Source organism: Helianthus annuus, chromosome 7 (assembly GCF_002127325.2).
Source record: "Helianthus annuus cultivar XRQ/B chromosome 7, HanXRQr2.0-SUNRISE, whole genome shotgun sequence".
In the NCBI taxonomy this organism is placed as follows: Eukaryota; Viridiplantae; Streptophyta; class Magnoliopsida; order Asterales; family Asteraceae; genus Helianthus; species Helianthus annuus.
The window spans coordinates 51338465-51347698 of NC_035439.2; positions in this window are offsets into that span (position 1 = coordinate 51338465).

A 9234-nucleotide genomic window follows, 5' to 3' on the forward strand; every position below is an offset into this window, starting at 1 on the left:
TGATCGGGAAAAAAACCACCCATTCTAAATCCTTTTTGCTAAGGAAGCTACATGATACGAATTTAACGAGTATACATGATTCAAAATCCGGATAACTCACGTTCTGAATCATTCTTGTTAGGGATTCTATAGAATCAAAATCCAACGAGTATGAATGATATTCGAATCACTCTTAGTTCGGTTGCTATTGCATCCAGAAACCACTCATTCTAAATCCAGCAGACTAGGATAGCTAAAGGATCCGAATTCAATCAAGTACAGATGATTTAAGATCCAGATACCACCCTTTCTGAAACCTTCTGGTTAGGGTGCTACAGGAACCGAATCCAACTTAGTCATGATGATATTCGAATCACTCTTAGTTCGGTTTCTATTTGATCAGGAAAAAAACCACCCATTCTAAATCCTTTTTGCTAGGGAAGCTATATGATCTGAATTCAACGAGTATACATGATTCAAAATCGGATAACTCACGTTCTGAATCGTTCTTATTTGGGATGCTACAGAATCAAAATCTAATCGAGTGTGAATGATATTCGAATCACTCTTAGTTCGGTTCCTATTGCATCCAGAAACCACTCATTCTAAATCCAGCAGACTAGGATAGCTAAAGGATCCGAATTCAATCAAGTACGGATGATTTAAGATCCAGATACCACCCTTTCTGAAACCTTCTGGTTAGGGATGCTACAGGAACCAAATCCAACCTAGTCATGATGATATTCGAATCACTCTTAGTTCAGTTTTAGTTGATCGGGAAAAAAACCACCCATTCTAAATCCTTTTTGCTAGGGAAACTACATGATCCGAATTCAACGAGAGTATGCATTATCCAGAATCCGGATATCCCATTTTGAATCATTCTTGTTAGGGATGCTACAGAATCAAAATCTAACAGAGTATGAATGCTATTCGAATCACTCTTAGTTCGGTTGCTACTACATTCAGAAACCACTCATTCTGAATCATTCATACTAGGATAGCTAAAGGATCCGAATTCAATCAAGTACGGATGATTTAGGATCCAGATACCAACTGTTCTGAATCCTTCTGTTTAGGGATGCTACAGGAACCGAATCCAACCAAGTCATGATGATATTCGAATCACTCTTAGTTCGGTTTCTATTTAATCCAGAAAAAACCACCCATTCTAAATCTATTTTGCTAGCGAGGCTACATGATTTGAATTCAACGAGTATGCATGATTCAGAATCCGGATACCTCCCGTTCTGAATCGTTCTTGTTAGGAATGCTTCATAATCAAAATCCAACCGAGTATGAATAATATTCGAATCACTCTTAGTTGGGTTGCTATTGCACCCAGAAACCACTCATTCGGAATCCGTTAAACTAGGATAGCTAAAGGATCCGAATTCAATTAAGTACAGATGATTTAAGATCCAGATACCACCCTTTCTGAAACCTTCTGGTTAGGGATGCTACAGGAACCGAATCCAACCAAGTCATGATGATATACGAGTCACTCTTTGTTCGGTTTCTATTTGATCGGGAAAAAACCACCCATTCTAAATCCTTTTTGCTAGGGAAGCTACATGATCCGAATTCAACGAATACGCATGATTCAGATGCCGGATATCTCCCGTTCTGGATTGTTCTTGTTAGGGATGCTACAGAATCAAAATCCAAATGAGTATGAATGATATTCGAATCATTCGTAGTTCGGTTACTGTTATATCCAGAAACCACTCATTCTGAATCCTGCAGACAAGGATAGCTAAAGGATCCGAATTCAATCAAGTATTGATGATTTAAGATCCAGATACCACCCGTTCTGAAACCTTCTCTTTAGCGATGCTACAGGAACCGTATCAAATCAAGTCATGATGATATTCAAATCACTTATAGTTCGGTTTCTATTTGATCAGGAACAAACCACCCATTCTAAATCCTTTTAGCCAAGGAAGCTACATGATACGAATTTAACGAGTATACATGATTCAAAATCCGGATAACTCACGTTCTGAATCGTTCTTGTTAGGGATGCTACAGAATCAAAATCCAACCGAGTATGATTGATATTCGAATCACTCTTAGTTCGTTTGCTATTGCATCTAGAAACCACTCATTCTAAATCCTGCAGACTAGGATAGCTAAAGGATCCGAGTTCAATTAAGTACGGATGATTTAAGATCCAGATACCACCCTTTCTAAAAACTTCTGGTTAGGGATGCTACAGGAACTGAATCCAACCAAGTCATGATGATATTCAAATCACTCTGAGTTCGGTTTCTATTTAATAGGGAAAGAACCACCCATTCTAAATCCTTTTTGTGACATCTTTGCCTCCACGGCCATCAAACAAATACCAAATCAATGAAATATTGTGTTTCATATTTGGGATTTGTATAAATATGTGTATCATTTGCACATATCAATTCTTGTTCGATTTCGAGCTCTAAATCGCTTTCTAGAAAGTTATACGCGAACTGATGCGTAGACGTAATCAGTTTAAAAATGAAAAACACTCCGGAACAGTGACATGGGCTTAACATACCTTAAATAACCTTTACATAACTTAGAAATAAGTTTTTGAGGGTTTGGTGTGTCGAAATCAAGTTTATTCGCTTTTTTTTTTTTGGTAAAGGGTTACCCTGGTGATTCTATTATAGACAACCGCCAAATAAGTAGAAGTAGTGAGGATGAGTTCCCTACTAGTTCAAATACAGGACATGCCCCATACATGTAAGCAAAAAAACAAACAAACCAAGTTACCACCTCAATCTAGCCTACTATAATCATGATAACAAGTAGACAAACGAAAATCAAACAAACGACGTCAACCGCCATCATCAAAAATGAAATTGCTACCAACCGGCAGCCCCTTTGCATGGAATAGAAGCCACCTATCCATTGGACAACTTTATGTGAGAGGTGCTTGTCCCTGTACTGGAAGACATAGGATGTGTACCCGATGTCATAAACTCATTCCTTTCATCATATACAACCTCTACCTCGTGCTCGTCAGACTCCTCATTTAGCTCACGTCCTCCTTTATATCCCCCCTGCAAGGAACCCCCATTCCCCCCAACAAACCCAAGAGCACTAAACGAATTGTGTGTTTGAACCTTGGACGAACTAGTGCACCGCGCATTCACGTAGGAAGAACTCACTACCTTTTTCTTTTTATCCACGGGTCTATATTCAAACTTGGGCTTTTGATTGTTAACTTGAAAACCGCTCTTCTTTACATTCTTCTTTGTCTTGACTTCCGTATAACCATCCTCATCTACTTTCGGACTGTTTATAGGCGGTTTCACTGTCGATCAAATGCATTTTGGACACTCCTGAGAATAATGCCCAAATACACAACAGTGGGCACATCTCGGGGGTTTCCATTCATACTCCACACGAATAGTCTCATTGACATACTTGGTCTCATCCAACTCAGGAATAGCCATGGTTAGGACCTCTTTAAAGTCATGTTCAGCAGAGATATCAATGAGGGCCCTAGCATAGCTGCTTCGTCCCTAAGCCTCGTTGCACATATCAATAGTATACGAATCCAACCGCAAAGGAGAACCAATTTTAGACGCCAACATGCTTAACCCATCATCAGTATACGCCGCTAGAGGAACCTCATGCAATTTCACCTAAACCGCAGCCTTTTTAATATCTTCTTTTTTAAGAGTGCTTGTAGGGGACCAAGTGTTGAGAAAAAGAGGTTTGTTCCGAATCAGCCAGTGACCCCCTTCAAGAACATTATTCATACCCTGACTATCTTCAAACTTGAAGAAGAAAAACCCATTCTAATTCATCATAATTTTCTGAAAACCATGCTTTTTCCAATTTGTTTTCACAAAATATTCAACAACCGGATAAGCAATTCTATCCCCCAGGAAGTAACCATAAAGAGTATTTGCTAACTTGCTGTTGACCTGACGAACAGAATCAATTGGTAAAACTACATCCACTCCTTCCAAGGAGACATCCAACTTTAGCGACCTAAAGTTAATTTTAGGAGTTTGATCAGCCGACTCATTAGCATTCCTTGCTGAATTTTGAGCATTCGAACCAGAATCCATGTTAACACCCCCTGGACAGCTTGTTTGTTTGACACAACATTAGCGTACGATTGGGAAGTAGCTCGAGGGATAGGACTAACATCATTCAATGGGAGCACAAAAGCTACCTTTCTTTTATCAAGAACCTTAGCATACTGCTGATTAGGAGAATCAGATCGACGAACCTGTTCATCATCATCTAGTGGAAGCATAAAGGTTACCTTTTTGCTCAGTTCGGAGACCCTCGTAGCTATATTTGACGTTAGTTTTGGCTCAAAAGGTTTACCGTCAATATTCTTTATCTTCCTCGCAAAGAAGTTTACGTTGTCTGCATTTTGTTCAACCATTTCAGCAGCCACAACTCTTCAGAACACGTTAACTTGCTTGAATCTGAATTGCGGCCAAAGATTGAAACCAAATCAGGTTATTAAGAAACCTTAATTCGTCAATATAATCAGCCGTCAACTCTAACCTGAAACCCTAATTCGTCAAACCCAAAAACGGCCAAGAAAGCTCAGCCAATCTTGAAATCAAATGATCGTTTACTGCAATTTAAACACTCTCTCTTGATAAAACCCAAACAATTACGAAATACAAGCACCCAATGAACCCAAACACAACAGCAGCCAACGAAAATTGCAAAAAGGATGGAAAAAAACGTAACCCTAATGTATAAAAACGGATTCTTAATGATTAACCTGAATTGGAATTGGAAATCAGGAATCAAGAGACCCTAATCACACAATCAATCCTCATTAGCAAGAAGAAATCACGAATTTTGATCATAGGATTTGTGGGGCGCCATTTTCTCCATTTGCTTTTTCGACAAACTGTGAAAGTATGCCGATTCGTACTGTAACGAACATTCCGGAATATGATCATAAGTTAAACATGCCCTAAATATCGTTTATATAGCTTAGAAATAGGCTTAGAGGTGTTTGGTGAAACAAAATAAACTTATTTGATCAACAGGGACTAAAAGCGTCAAAAAGTGCATAAGTTTGCAATTTCGCGCATATCTTACGTTCTGAATATATCCGGACATCCAAAAATTTGTAATCATCAAAATATTTTATTTTAGTGATTGGAAGGCTCAAATTCCATTCGTCGCGTAATTTGGATCGTTTTTCACGTCCGTTCGTGTTTCGTCGTAATTAACCGAACAACGCAATTGTACGGCCAAACGAACCGAAATTCGAGATTTTTTTGAGCATGTTTCATGTTCCCTATACTTTGGCATCATTATTGAGCCTTGAAAATGGGTTAACGGGGATTAAACATGCCAAAAATCAACTTTATAGCATGCAGGTGTTCTGCCAAAAATGAAACTTTTGCAAAAACAGGCTCCCTCATGCCACGCGCCAGACCCAAGTGCTCTTGGCGCGTGGCGCGAGAGCGCCCTTTTTCAGCAGAACAATTTTCAGCAACTGGGTTGATTTTCAGGGGTTTTTATGCAAAATTCTCAATACCATGAGCTGGTTTTGGACACCCATAGTATCCCAAATCAGTGGGTACACATGGAGGGTCAAGATTGAAGCTCAAACTTCAAGAAACGATCCTAACGGTTGTCCGAAATCTATAAATACCCACCAAATCCAACCCTCATTCCTCACACTTGATTCATTTTTGCTCTAAGTTGGGGTTTCCACACTCCATACCTGAGCAACTTGAATCAAATCTCCATTGCTTGGACCTCTTGTAAGTTTCTTTCATGCTTTTATGCGTTTTTAAGTGTGAAAGTCAAACAATGTTTGACTTTCTGCTTTGACTAGTAAGTGGTCAACACGAGGTTCGTTTGAACTTCGCATATGATATTTACTAAGTCATTTTATGCCTTATATTGAAATCTCGATTGAACCATTGTAAAAACTTGTTAATGTGTTATTAGGAATCCAATCAAGGATTAAGAATAACTGTTTTGAAATAAATCAAAACTTATATAAGTATTATATAAATCAAATTAACGAGTCATGATAATACTTCAGATCTCTTTCTAGGAATCTAACATATAAAAATATGGGAGATTCTACAAAGATTATGATAATCAAACATTGAAACAATTGTACACAAAATCCTAAAGTGATCCAGATATCTCTACAAGAATAATAAAATAAGAACACTTATATATAGGAACTACTAGCGGCGTATCCACCATGTTCTTATTTTATCATACCCGTTTCGTTATCTAAATCACAACTACCACATAACACATAAATTGTCAACTTGTACCAACTTGTAAACACGCATTAAAGCACACAATGAATCCAATAAAGGATTTCAATATCAATACTTTAAACATCTCATATACGTCTAACTATGAATATAGATAGATACTAAAGGGAATCTGGGTTCTCATAACATTGTCTAACTTAACACGCATTAAAGTACGTAATGAATCCAATAAAGGACTCCAATATCAGTACTCTAAACATCCCGTATAAGTCTAACTATGAGTATAGATAGATACTACAGGGATTCTGGGTTCTCATAAAATTGTCTAACTTAACACGCATTAAAGTACACAATGGATCCAAACATGGATTCCAATATTAGTACTCTAAACATCCCATACAAGTCTAACTATGAAGATAGATAGATACTACAGGGATCCTGGGTTCTTATCACATTGAATTATTGAATCAAAACAAACCTAAATCCTAATGGTGATTCGGGATAACGCCACGAAAGGTAATACAATAAGCACACTTATATATACGAAGTACCAGTGGCGTATCCACCATGTGCTTATTGTATTATCTAGTTTCGTTATCTAAATCACCAACAATCTACACAAAAACCAACCATTGAATTGCAAAGTACTTCTTAAAAACCTCACTATGAAGATAAGAAGATCTAAGACTGTACTTCAAATATCCTACATGAATCTAACTATGAAGATAGGTAGATCACTTAAGGATATAACATTACATTTGCATAATCAGAATAATACATATAAAAGCACTTAGTGAACACACATATGCCATACATTTTGAAAACAGATCGATTACACATATGAATCACCCCAAAACATTTGAAAACGGTAAAAGAGGGGAACTATGTACTCGCCTGGGGTTGCGTATAGTCCCGGTTCAAAGGGTACAACAAAGCTCAAAAGACCAAGAGTTCAAGTGTTGAAGCGATTCCTAGGGTAACAAATACTATGTTAGGGAATTGACACCCAAATCGGAAGATCGGGTAGAATGAGGTATTGTAAACCAAATGAGTGTTGGAACTCATGTGATATGGTTTAACAAAGCCTATATTCTAAAACGAAACCTATCCTAAGTGCTTACGACCCATTACGACTCATTAAGGTAGCTTACGCCGCTTTAACGCGTCGTTCGCGTGAATGCGCGTTCGAGACGCCTAACTAGTCCTATGACAAGTATTATATGCCTTAACATATCTAATTATGTTATATATTCAGTTTAGATGTCAAAACATGTGTTATATATGCTTAAAACGAAATTATGCGAAAAACGACATTTTGGATATTTCCTAAGGCATATAAACTACCTATCATACAACTAACTAAACGAAGTGACCATAAGGTATAACCTCGAAAGGTTATTCCCTATACAACTATGGTCACATTATATGTTTGGTCGGATCCTAATGATCGACCAAACAGGTCGGGTTTGAAAGTCTAAGCAGTTGTTTAGACCGCTTACCTTTACGACCCTATATAAGCACTAAACCTAAAGTGACGAGCTAAACATGTTAAAACATGTTTAACAAGGTTTGAAAACAGGTTTGATATCAAAACAAAGGGTCTTGATACCCAAAAGTAGTTTGGTTACAAAATATGCAAGAATACGCATTCTGGCCGAAACTATGACTCGTCACTATGCCTAGATAACGTGGTAATCAGTAGGTATAGTCACGAGAGACTAAAACCATCGTGATTACGCACACGTTATGAAGTTCAAACGAACTTCATGTTGACCATACACTGGTCAATGCAGAAAGTCAAACAAAGTTTGACTTTCGCGCTAAAACGCGTAAAAGAACGAAAGAATACTTACAAAAGGTCCAAGAATGGAAATCTAGATCCAACTTGCTCAGGTATCAGGTGCTAATCCCCAACTTAGAGCAAATAGATCAGATTGTGTGAAGATTGCAATGAACCATGGTGGGTATTTATAGGAAATGGACCACTGTTAGGATCGTTCATCGTAAAACGAGCTTCGATCTTGACCGTACATGTGCACCCATGGTTTTGTAAAACCATGGGCACCTTAAAATGGCCCATAGCAAGTTAGAATACCATTTGCAAGTGAGAAAATCAGTTGGAACAAGCTGGAAACAGCTGGAAATTGATTTTTGCAGGTCTGATACTTTCACACGGGCCGTGTAAGAGTAAGGGGGGTCCTACGTGTCACACCCCCAGAATCCACATGTGGAGTACAACCACTTGGAGGCGTGACTGACCAGGATCTTAACCACCAATCACATTGAACATCATAAGTATATTTAAATAAACTTTCATTTATTAACAATGGTGTACAATATTTCTCAGTTTACAGCGGAAGCATATTCAACTCATTAAGTGTTTATAAAATCACATGTAAGCTCTTAGTCTTGTATTGCGTTTCCTTGTGTCCCGACCCATGACCACTCCAGCTTCCCAGACAGCAAGTTCCTTTGACATGCACCTAAAGGCCTGCAAGGCATGTAACAACGAGTCAACAACAATGTTGAGCGAGTTCACAGTTGGGTGTACGTTTTAAGTGTTTTACGAAAACGTAGTTTGTCATTAGCTGGCTCACCTGCCGTGGGGGTTTCCCATGTTGAAAATATGTTTAACCAGTTTATCTTATTTCCCAAAACGTATCCATAATTGGTGGGGGTTTCCCATAGTTAAAAACATGATTAATCCGTTTACCCTGTTTCCCAAACCTTTTTATGATATTTAGTGGGGGCTTCCCATGTTTGTATGTTCTATTAGTGGGGGCTTCCCATGTTTGCATATACAACTATTCGTAACCACAAGTGTTCTTCATAACCCGAGAACAGTAGTACGTACAAGCTTTACGTAGGTTTTACGTAAGTATCCTTCACAACCGAGGACAGGGGTACGCGGGGGTTTACGTAGGTTTTACGTAAGTATCCTTCACAACCGAGGATAGGAGTACGCGGGGGTTTACGTAGGTTTTACGTAAGTGCCTGACACAACCGAGGCAGTAGTGAGTATAATAAGTTCACGTAGGTT